Source organism: Silurus aristotelis (assembly GCF_946808225.1).
Source record: "Silurus aristotelis genome assembly, chromosome: 1".
Taxonomy (NCBI): domain Eukaryota; kingdom Metazoa; phylum Chordata; class Actinopteri; order Siluriformes; family Siluridae; genus Silurus; species Silurus aristotelis.
The window spans coordinates 32,734,335-32,746,048 of NC_139574.1; the positions used below are offsets into that span (position 1 = coordinate 32,734,335).

An 11,714-nucleotide genomic window follows, 5' to 3' on the forward strand; every position below is an offset into this window, starting at 1 on the left:
CAAACAAATACATTCTAAAATGCTGTGAGAGGATTTCAATGAGCATTAGACGCAGTGTTACATGGACATCAGAAAATTATGAGTTGTTTAAAATTATTAAATACCTAGGACAGCAAATGTAAGACTTTTTAAGGGCTAAAATTTAGATATTTCTTTTTTTTACTTTTTTTTTTTTTAGACTTTTTTAGACCCTGCGGAAACCTTGAAGTAAATGTGGACTGGGGCAGCACTGACCACTAGCTTCAGCACCACGGACAGCTCATACAGACCTTGTCTCCTCTTAAACAATCTCTTTAAATACAGTACACGTCTAACCAGGGCTCCTCTCTCACCCTGCTCCAAAAAGAAAACACTACTTATAAACACAAGATTAACTTCCACACACATGTTGAATGAACTCTATGTTGAACAAACTGGATTCCCAGCACCAATACTCTCAAGACTAGCACAGTTTTAACCCAGCAAAAAGTGATTTGGGATGATGAGCCCATGCAGATGATAATGGGTTAGTTGATGTTAGTGCTAGCTAAAAATCTGAAATGATGTTACAAAAAATATCCATGCAATAATCTGAAATAACGTTACAAAACTTTATGCAGTATTAACAATTCTGTAGCAGCCCTAAATATATACATTTATATTAACTCTAATAGCTAATTAAGATGGAATGATGGCATGATGGATCTAGTACTTGAAGCATAATTTACAATCAGACATATTTTTCCCAGTAATTGTGTCACATATTGCATAGACAGTATTGAGTTAATCTAGCAAGTAAAATTTGGTTAAATATAAACCAAACCATCCTGTACATCCTGTATATTAAATATTTACTATTTAAACAGACACATTGGACAATTCCAGAAAATGTATTGGGACACAGAAAACTTCCCAAAAAATGTTCCCATACAACATGTTTGGGTCGCTCATTATAAATCGTTATAGAATCACAAGCTAAACCAGGTGACTAAGGTGTAAATATAACCATAAATTTTAACTCAGAATGCACTCAATTTACACCATAAGTTATTTTGCATGTATATAACTAATCCATCAATCTTTTATAACCAATTGGTGGGAATAGCAAAAGAAACACTGCAGTCTAGTTATGAATGTATGATGAGAATTTAAAATATCTTACTATAATGGCTAGGTCAAGGACAGTCCAGCCACTTGTAGTCCTTGTATCCAAACACCACTCTGCTAAAAAAAAGAAATAGCAATAGAAACAGTCTTAGAAGTTGTAATAAACTTAATAGGGATTGTACTGAGTTTAATGGAAACTCTAATGATGCCTAATGACTCTTACTGGAATGTTATATCTGAAACTATTAGGGACGATTAGAACAGTTTTGGTGAACTTACAGTTCACATTTTGGTATCTTCTGGACACCAATTTGGATGTCCTTAAGCTCAGTGGAGCTACACTGGTTTCTTTGGTGTGATGATAATGCTAAAATGATGTCCACAAACACAGAACTTAATGGAACCAATTAGGGAACAAAATTGCTTCAGAATTCTTTTGGGTTTCTTTGCAGCAAAGTGATAATGAACAACACATTTTGCTGTATGTGAGAAAGTAGCTATAATATATATGTACTGTATGAGTGTATTAACATTCCAGTAAAGCTCCTTCACCTGATGCACTAGTACCAGTGCAACCAACCTGAACATGCCTTGTTAGTGTCACTTCTGTGCTGAGAATTACCCAGCACCCAAATAATAACTACTCAGCAGGAGTCGTGTGGCGTGTGGTCCCTTTGGCATTGATGGACAGAGTAGAGAGGAGCTGACAAATTGCACAGGGCAACACATGGGATACAGTCAGTAATTGTGTATGTGCCAAGCAACCTACAGTGTAGGGAGACCTGATATAAGAGACTGAGTGAAATGTTTCCTTTCCTTTATTATACAAGAAATATCATGGAATAGCTACTCTTACAAGATGTTCACCCAGAATTTCAGATGACGGATAGGACACAAAACAATGTGTTCTGCTTAATAGCTTAATATTTTGGATTTATAAAAGATACACTATATGGACTAACATTTGTGGACAGTTAAGCATAAGATTTTATGTTTCTTGAACACCCCATTCCACAATTAGTCACTGATACCTGCTATAATAATCTCCACTCTTCTGGGAAGATGTTCCAATAGATTTTAGAGTGTGCTTATGGAGATTTGTGCTCATTCAGCTACAAGGGTGTTAGTAATCTCAGGTACTAATCAAATTTATTTACTTTTAATGCACCAAACATAGAGAATATAATCACTTAATCGTGAGGCAAAAACTATAGCTTTGTCAACAAATAAATACTTACAGGTGCATCTTAATTATCAGAATTTCATTGAAAAGTTGATTTATTTTTGGAATTCAATACAAAAAGTGAAACTTGTATATTGTATAGATTTATCACACACAGACTGATATATTTCAAGTTTTTATTCATTTTAATTTTGCTGATTTGTGCTTACAGCTAATGGAAACCCAAAATTCACATTATTGTGAAAAAGTTAAATATTGGAGACTCGTGGTGTCGCACTCTATTTAGCTAAGTAAATCCAAACACCTGCAAAGGTTTCCTGAACCTTTAAATGGTGTCTCAGTCTGGTTCAGGCTCCACAATCATGAGGGAAGACTGCTGACTTGACAGTTGTCCAGAAGACAATCACTGACGCCATGCACATGGAGGGTGAGACACAAAAGGTCATTGCTAAAGAAGCTGCTGTTCACAGAGTGCTGTATCCAAGCACATTAATGGAAAGTTATTTGGAACATTAGTGGAAATAATGTGGTACAAAAAGGTGAAATAAAGCCCATTCAAGAATTTGGAAGAGAATCACAAAGAGTGGACTGCAGCGGGGAGTCAGTGTTTTCAGACACACCACACACAGACATATCAATGGGCTACAACTGATGCATTTCTTGTGTCAAGCAACTCCTAAAACAGAGACAACATCAGAGGTGTCTTACCTGGGCAAAGGACAAAAAAGACTGGAATGTTGCTCAGTGGGCCAAAGTCGTCTTTCAGATGAAAGGAAAGAAAATAAAGTATTTCATTTGGAAATTAATGTTCCAGAGTCTGGAAGAAGAGATCAGAATCACAGAATCCAAGTTGCTTGAAGTCCAGTGTAAAGTTTGCAAAGTCAGTGGTGGTTTGGGGAGTCGTGTCATCTGCTGGTGTTGGTCCACTGTGTTGTATCAAGTCCAAGGTCAGCACAGCCGTCTACCAGAAAGTTTTAGAGCACTTCATGCTTCCCTCTGCTGACTTGAAAAACAAAAGACCAAAAAATGCAAATGAACTGAAGGCCACTGACAAAAAAACTTGGGCTTCCATACCACCTCAGCAGTGCCACAGAATAATCACCTCCATGCCACGCTGAATTGAGGCAGTATTTAAAGCAAAAGGAGCCCCTACCAAGTATTGAGTATATATACAGTAAATTAACATACTTTCCAGAAGGCCAACAATTTACTAAAAATGTTTTTTTGATTGGTCTTATGAAGTAATACAATTTTTAAGATGGGTTGGTGGTTTTTGTTAAATGTGAGCCACAATCATCAAAATTAGAAGAAATATACACTTGAAATATATCAGTCTCTGTGTGATGAAATTATATAATATACAAGTTTAACTTTTTTAATGAATTACTAAAATAAATCAACTTTTTAATGATATTCTAATTTATTCAGATGCACCTGTAGTAGACAGCCTTCACTAATAAAAACTCCATTAAGCTTGGTCCAGCTTTTATAGTAAATAGTGGTTGATCAGTAATCTCTGTCTTGTCATGGACCATTTTTTTAAATGACCACCATATATTTTTACATTTACATTTAGCAGACGCCCTTATCCAGAGCGACGTACAAAAGTGCTTTGAGTCTCTAGTAATGAATAAATCTACAGTGGTACGCCAGATTACAAACTTAATATAAATATAACCCTTGAATTCTACAAACTTGGAAAATGCTAATTTAAGTGTTTCAGGAAGAGGTAGGTCTTCAGTCGTCACTTGAAGATAGTTAGGGACTCGGCTGTATGGAGATCTAGGGGAAGTTCGTTCGGTGCCAGAACAGAGAAGAGCCTTGAAGTGTACTTACCTCTAATTCTGAGAGAAGGTGGTCCTAGTCGAGCAGTGTTGGAGGATCTCAGACAGCGTGGTGCAGTGCGAGATGTGATGAGGTCACTGAGGTAAGATGGCGCTGGTCCATTTTTGGCCTTGTAGGCAAGCATCAGTGTTTTGAATCTAATGCGTACAGCTAGGACAGTTCATTGTCCATAGTTATCCCAAGGTTATGAGATGTGGCTGAAGGGGAGAGCAGAGAGTCATGAAGTGTTATTTGGAGATCTTGACCTGGAGATGAATCACCTGGGATGACCAGCAGTTCTGTTTTGCTGGGGTTGAGTTTTAGTTGGTGAGCACTCATCCATGAAGATATGTCTGTCAAGTATGCCGAGATCCGAAAGCGGAAGCTGTGGTATCTGATGGAGAGAAAGAAAATATTACTTGAGTGTCATCTGCATAGCAGTGATAAGAAAACCCGTGTGAGGATATGACTTCACCAATGGAGTGGGTATAGAGGGAGAAAAGGAGGGGACCAAGTAGCGAGCCTTGGGGGACACCAGTCGTGAGTCTGCACGGGGCAGATGTGGATCCCCTCTATGTTACCTGGTATGAGCGACCTTCCAGTTAGTAAGCAAACCATTTCCATGCGGTTCCGCAGATACCGAGGCTCTTGAGGGTTGACAAAAGTGTCTTGTGGTTGAATGTGTCAAATGCTGCTGAAAGGTCCAGGAAGATAAGTAGAGATGACCGCTTGGCTGACCGAGCAGCATGCAGTTTCTCAGAAACAGCCAAAAGGGCCATCTCTGTGGAATGTGCCGCTTTGAACCCAGACTGGTTAGGATCATTTAGGTTGTTCTGTGAGAGATAGACAGACAGTTGTTTAAAAACAGTGCGTTCCAGAGATTTAGAAAGAAAGGAGAGAAGTGATACCGGTCTGTAGTTGTTGATGTCTGATGGATCCAGAGCAGGTTTCTTCAAGATGGGAATGACCCTTGCTTGCTTGAAGGTAGTTGGTACATAGCCAGATGTCAATGACCCGTTGATGATTGTGGAGATGAAGGGCAGGAGATCTTGTGTGATGGTCTGAATCATAGTTGAAGGGATTGGATCCAGAGGACAGGTGGTGAGATTGCAAGATTGGATGACTTGCAGAATCTCATCTTCTGTTAAGGTTGAGAAGCTTGACAGAGACGTAGTGGATTGTCGGCTGTGTTGTGTAGTCATTGTTGGGGAGGAAGTGAACACATTTAAACACATTTTCAATCAGTTTAAGATCCAGACATTTTGTTGGTCATACTTACCTTTTTTGACAAAAAGATTTCACACTTTTTGCTCTGTAGCAAGATGCATACCATTTTAAAAAGTGATTTCACCATCACCAAACCCACAACGACCAGGCATAACATTGTCAAGTCAAGTCAAGTTTATTTCTATAGCACTTTTCACAACAGACATTGTCTTAAAGCAGCTTTACAGAAATCAACAGTCAAGGTGAATGGTGTGCATTTATCCCTGATGAGCAAGCCATGGCAACTGTGGCAAGGAAAAACTCCCTTAGATGTTATGAGGAAGAAAACTTGAGAGGAACCAGACTCAAAAGGGGAACCCATCCTCATTTGGGTGACATCAAGAGTGTGATCATAAGTCTTTCAACAATACAGAACACTGGAGAATGAGAACTAACATTAGCATGGGAGTGTGTGATAAGTAATGTTCTTTCTACAGTCTTCTACAGTCATTATGGTTATAAAACTAGGAGCTACTAAGCAACTTTGAAAATAGCTCAACATTTGCGACCATCACAGATTCAACACCAGCTTCTCCATGCCAGAGCCTTTAAACACTCCAGGAGGTTCAATGGCAAAACTCCACACATGAAGTGGGATCCAATTGGCAATGGTACGTCTCTAGATGGTATGGGATGTTTGCGAGTTCAGAATTTACTTCTTTAAAGGTCCATAATCTTCATGAGGTGGGACGTGACTGGAGCTGGCCAAACCTCAGGATGCCTCAGAATGGGGAGAGAAAGAGAAGCAGTGGAGAGAAATTAGCATAGCTGCTGTTCATGATATAAACAGCACAAGTTGATAATGTGCATGTGATCAGATGTTCAGGAGCACAAGGTTATGATGTGAGACGTATGTTATGTGTAGGCTTTGCTTAAAGGAAAAGTTTTTAATCTGCACTTAAACTGGGAGAGTGTGTCTGAACCCCGAACACTGTCAGGAAGACTATTCCACAGTTTAGGAGCTAAATGTGAGAATGCTCTACTGCCTTTAGTGGACTTTGCTATTTTAGGAACTACTAGAAGCCCAGAGTTTTGAGATCTCAGGAAACGTGACGGATTGTAGCGTGTTAAAAGACTGGAAAGATACATGGGAGCTAAACCATTTAGTGTTTTGTAAGTAAGTAGTAGTAGTTTGTAGTCGATTCAAAACTTAACAGGTAGCCAGCGTAGGGACTATAAGATTGGGGTTATATGATCATATTTCCTTGACCTTGTGAGAACTCTGGCTGCCGCATTCTGAACTAACTGAAGCTTGTGACATTATAACTTTATGACTGGTGAGTGAATAACACTTCATTATGGCACCTGTAAGTGGGTTGGACATATTAGGCAGAAAGTGAACATTTTGCCCTCAAAGTTGACAAATGGACTTGTAAGAGTTTGGCCAGGGCCAAATTGTGTTGGCTAGATGACTGGGTCAGAGCATCTGCAAAACTGTAGCTCTTGTGGGCTGTTCCCGGTCTGCAAGAGTCAGTATCTTTCAAAAATGGTCCAAGGAAGGAACAGTGGTGAAACAGTGACAGAATCATGGGCGGCCAATGCTCATTAATGCATGTGGGGAGTGAAGACTGACCAGTGAGGTCTGATCCAACAGACAAGCTCCTGTAGGTCAAACTGTTTTGGCAGCAAATGGGCACCAAAACAGTATTAGACAGGTGGTCACAATGTTATGCCTGATCCGTGTACAGCCGTACTAGAGGTAATGACAGAAATATCCTGTCCCTTTACCTGTGGTTAAACACTATATCATTGATGAATGAGTGAAATGGAATTGTTTACTTTAATCTTTATAAATGATATGGACAAAACTTTTGTCCAAACCTATTTGAGCATGCCAGTGCCACTGTACACAAAGTAAGATACAGTATCTCACAAAAGTGAGTACACCCCTCACAATTCAGCAACCATTTTAGTATATCTTCGCAAAGGACAATACTATAAAAGTGGAACTTGGATATATTTTAGAGTAATCAATGTGCAGTTTGTATATTAGTACAGATTTACTGTCCTCTAAATCAACATACAGCCATTATTGTCTAAATAATTGAGTACACCGTAAGTGATACCAGCTATACGTCGCTTAACTATGCAAAACCACATGTCCTATTTATCATGTTTATGTTTTTGTCTGCTTGAAGGGACCATAAAAGTTTGTGTATCTTGTATTAGAGCAGTTAAAACACTCTAAACACTAAAAAATTAGATTTGTTGCTCTACGCAAAGATACTGAGGCTATAAGAAGATCAGTAACACCCTGGAACTAAATTACAGTACAGTGGTCAGGGTCATGCAGAGGTTTATCAAGACGGGTTCCACTCTGAACAGATCTCGCAAAGGTCCAGCAAAGAAATTGACTCCTCGTGCTGTGATTCAGATGCAGAAGCTGCTTCAAAAAACCAGACCCATGAATGCCAGAGCATTGTTTTGGAGGTTGCAAAAGCATAAGGTCGTCGGTGCTCAGATTATATAGCGCACACAGCAACAAGTCGGTTTGCCTGCTCGATGTCCCTGAATTGGACTACAGAACACCATCTTCTTGAATGGGGAATGTGGACGCTTCTCTGGCAGACGAGCTTAGCATTTTTAATGTTCGCTTCAAGGCTGCAGCTAACCATGCTAGCGGGGCTAGCAGCACAAACAGCATGCACGCCGAAAGAGCTGGAGAGGTAAACACGTTCACCATCTTGGAGCATGACGTGAGACTGGCATTCAAGAGAGTGAATACCAGGAAGGCAGCAGGACCAGATGGCATCACAGGTCGGGTTCTGAAAGCTGGCACTGACCAGCTAGCACCAGTGTTCACTGAGATATTCAACCTCTCACTGGAACAGTCTGTTGTTCCCTCATGCTTCAAACAGTCCACCATTGTTCCTGTCCCAAAGAAACCCCAGCCCACCTGCCTCAACAACTACCGCCCTGTACTCCTGACCTCAGCAGTGATGAAGTGCTTTGAGAGACTGCTCAGAGACTTCATCATTGCATCACTACCAGACACACTGGATCCTCTACAGTTCGCGTACCGCCAGAACCATTCTACTGAGGACGCCATTGCTCATCTCCTCCACACTACGATTAGCCACCTGGACTACGGAAAAGGGAATTATACAAAGATGCTGTTTGTGGACTACAGTTCAGCATTTAACACAATAATTCCCTCCACACTCACCTCTAATTTGGAGGTCCTGGGACTCAGCCTGCCGCTGAGACAATTTGACAATGGATCTATAACAAGCCGTACGGATGGGAAAACACACCTCATCCACCCTCACCTCAGCACTGGAGCTCCCCAGGGTTGTGTTCTGAGCCCCTGCTGTACTCACAGTACACATACGACTATGTGGCCACTTCCAACTCCACCACCATCATCAAGTTTGCTGACGACACTGTTGTGGTGGGCCTGATCTCCAACAACAACGAGACGGCCTACCTACAGGAGATTAAAAACCTGGAGAGATGGTGCTAGGAGAACAACCTTCTCCTGAACGTCAGCAAGACTAAGGAGTTGATAGTGGACTTCAGCACAAAGCAGGAGCGGTCATACCAACCACTAAACATCAATGGGACCCCAGTGGAGAGAGTGGACAGTTTCCAGTACCTAGGTGTTTACATCACACAGAACCTGTCTTGGTCCTGTCACATCAACACCCTGATGAAGAAGGCCCGGCAGCGTCTGTACCATCTGAGACGCTTAAGGGACTTTAAATTACCCTCTCAGATGCTAAAGACTTTTTACACTTGTACCATTGAGAGCGTTCTGACGGGTAGCATCACTTCCTGGTTCGGGAACAGCACAATGCAGGACAGGCGAGCCCTCCAGAGGGTGGTGCGTTCAGCTGAATTTACCATCCACACAGAGCTCCCTAACCTGCAGGACATCTACAGCACGCGGTGCCGGACCAGAGCCTGGAAGATTGTGAAGGACCTCAGCCATCCCAACAATGGGCTCTTTTGCTCCCTGAAAGCGAACACAGAGAGAATGAGGAGGAGCTTCTTCCTGCAGGCCATTCAGAGTTTGAACCAGGAAACACCCAGGATCTAAAAGCTGGTCCACTCTCTCCATCGTCACACTTTTCTGCAAATAGTTTTCTTTTCGCACTACAACACTTTAACCTCTGGACTGTCACTTTAACTGTGGACTTGCACAGCACAGTGCACTTTATACCACACCGCACACGGTCACTTTAAGGACAATTACATCAACCACCTTGTGTGATTACTGTTTACTGTACATAAGCATACCTTGTATATAAATTTTTCCTCATATAAATATATATATATATATATATATATATATATATATATATATATATATATATACATATATATATATATATATATATATACATATATATATATATATATATATATACATATATATATATATATATATATATATATATATATATATATATATATATATATATGAGGAAAAATTTATATACAAGGTATGCTTATGTACAGTAATGTATATATATATATATATATACACATATATATATATATATATATATATATATATATATATATATATACATACATATATCTTTATATATTTTATATTTACATAGTTTATACTCTTTATTTATCTGGCTTTTTTTTAATTTGTTTTATTTTTCCCCCCTATCCTATTCCCTCATGCCGGACAGTCGTATAAAGCATTTCACTGCATGTCGTAATCTGTATGTATGTGTATGTGACAAATAAAATTAGATTTAATTTGATTATGCAGAACATGACACCCTCCTCTCAGAAACTGGGCCAAACTGCAGTCTTCCAACATGAAAACGACCCCAAACACTCATCTGAAGGTGAAGGTGATGAAGTGGCCAAGTATGTCTCCAGACCTGAACCCTGTTGTGTTTTTGGAGAGAAGGTGGTACCAGTCGAGCAGTGCTGGAGGATCTCAGACTGGGTGGTGCAGTGCGAGATGTGATGAGGTCACTGAGGTAAGATGGCGCTGGTCCATTTTTGGCCTTGTAGGCAAGCATCAGTGTTTTAAATCTAATACGTGCAGCTACTGGAAGCCAGTGTAGGGAGCACAGCAGTCGGGTGGTGTGAGAGAACTTGGGCAGATTGAACACAAGTCATGCAGCTGCGTTTTGAATCATTTGCAGTGGACAAATAGCGTTCAGGGGAAGACCTGCCAGCAGAGAGTTGCAGTAGTCCAGTATCGAAATGGCAAGAAACCGAACAAGCACCTGGGCAGCCTGTGTGGACAGAAATGGTCGAATCCTTCGGATGTTGTAGAGAAGAATTAGACAGGAGCGAGCTACATTAGCGACATTTGAGAAGGACAGTCGATTGTCCATAGTTACACCAAGGTTACGAGCAGTGGCTGAAGGGAAGAGCAGAGAGTCATGAAGTGTTATTATATACAAACTGCACATTGACTATTCTAAAACATATCCAAGTTTAATTTTTAATAGTATTGTCCTTTAAGAAGATATAATAAAATGGTTGCTGAAATGTGAGGGGTGTACTCACCTTTATGAAATACTGTACATGAACATATAATTGACACGGGTTAGAGTGGAAGATCTTAAGTTGCTCGCTGTAGAGCTCTGACCTCAACCCTACAGAACACCTTTGGGACAAATTGGAATTCTGACTGCATCCTAGGGTTCCTCACCTCACCTACATCAGTACCTGACTTTAATAACACCCTTGTAGATGAATAAGAACAAATCTCCTCAAGCATACTCCAAAATCTGATGGAACATCTTCCTAGAAAAGTGAAGGTTATTATACCAGTAAACAGCAACTATAGAAATGTTGAAAGCACATTTAAATTCTATGACCAGGTGTTCAAAAACATTTGTCCATATATTGTATGCATGTTAGAGATATATTTATTCTAACGTTACAGCAGCTTTAGTACAAATCAGGCACCATACATATTTTGGCCTCATTACTATGCGAGATCTGGTCATGTAGCATCAAAAAGCTTTGGTTTATTATTACATTTGAACTGTCAGACTGAAAAAACGCTTGTTATGGTCAAGTCAAGTCAAGTTTATTTGTATAGCGCTTTTCACAACAGACATTGTCTCAAAGCAGCTTTACACAAATCAACAGTTAAGGTGAATGGTGTGTATTTGTCCCTGATGAGCAGCCGTGGCGACTGTGGCAAGAAAAAACTCCCTTAGATGTTATGAGGAAGAAACCTTGAGAGGAACCAGACTCAAAAGGGGAACCCATCCTCATATGGGTGACATCAAGAGTTTGATCATAAATCTATGTTACAGTGTTCAAATATGGTGAGTACATGGAGTCAAATAGCCCCTGAATGGTAGTAACGCTAAACTGAATGAAGCAAGTCATGTAGCATGAACAGCGGGGACTACTCGGCTTGCAC

The 11,714-nt window shown here is 40.2% G+C and overlaps 1 protein-coding gene across 2 annotated transcripts in view; it reads right to left on the bottom strand.

Annotated features, from left to right (window-relative positions):
- The window catches only part of cicb (capicua transcriptional repressor b), a 347,812-nt gene that overhangs the window by 269,048 nt on the left and 67,050 nt on the right, over window positions 1–11,714 (bottom strand). The window lies entirely within an intron of this gene.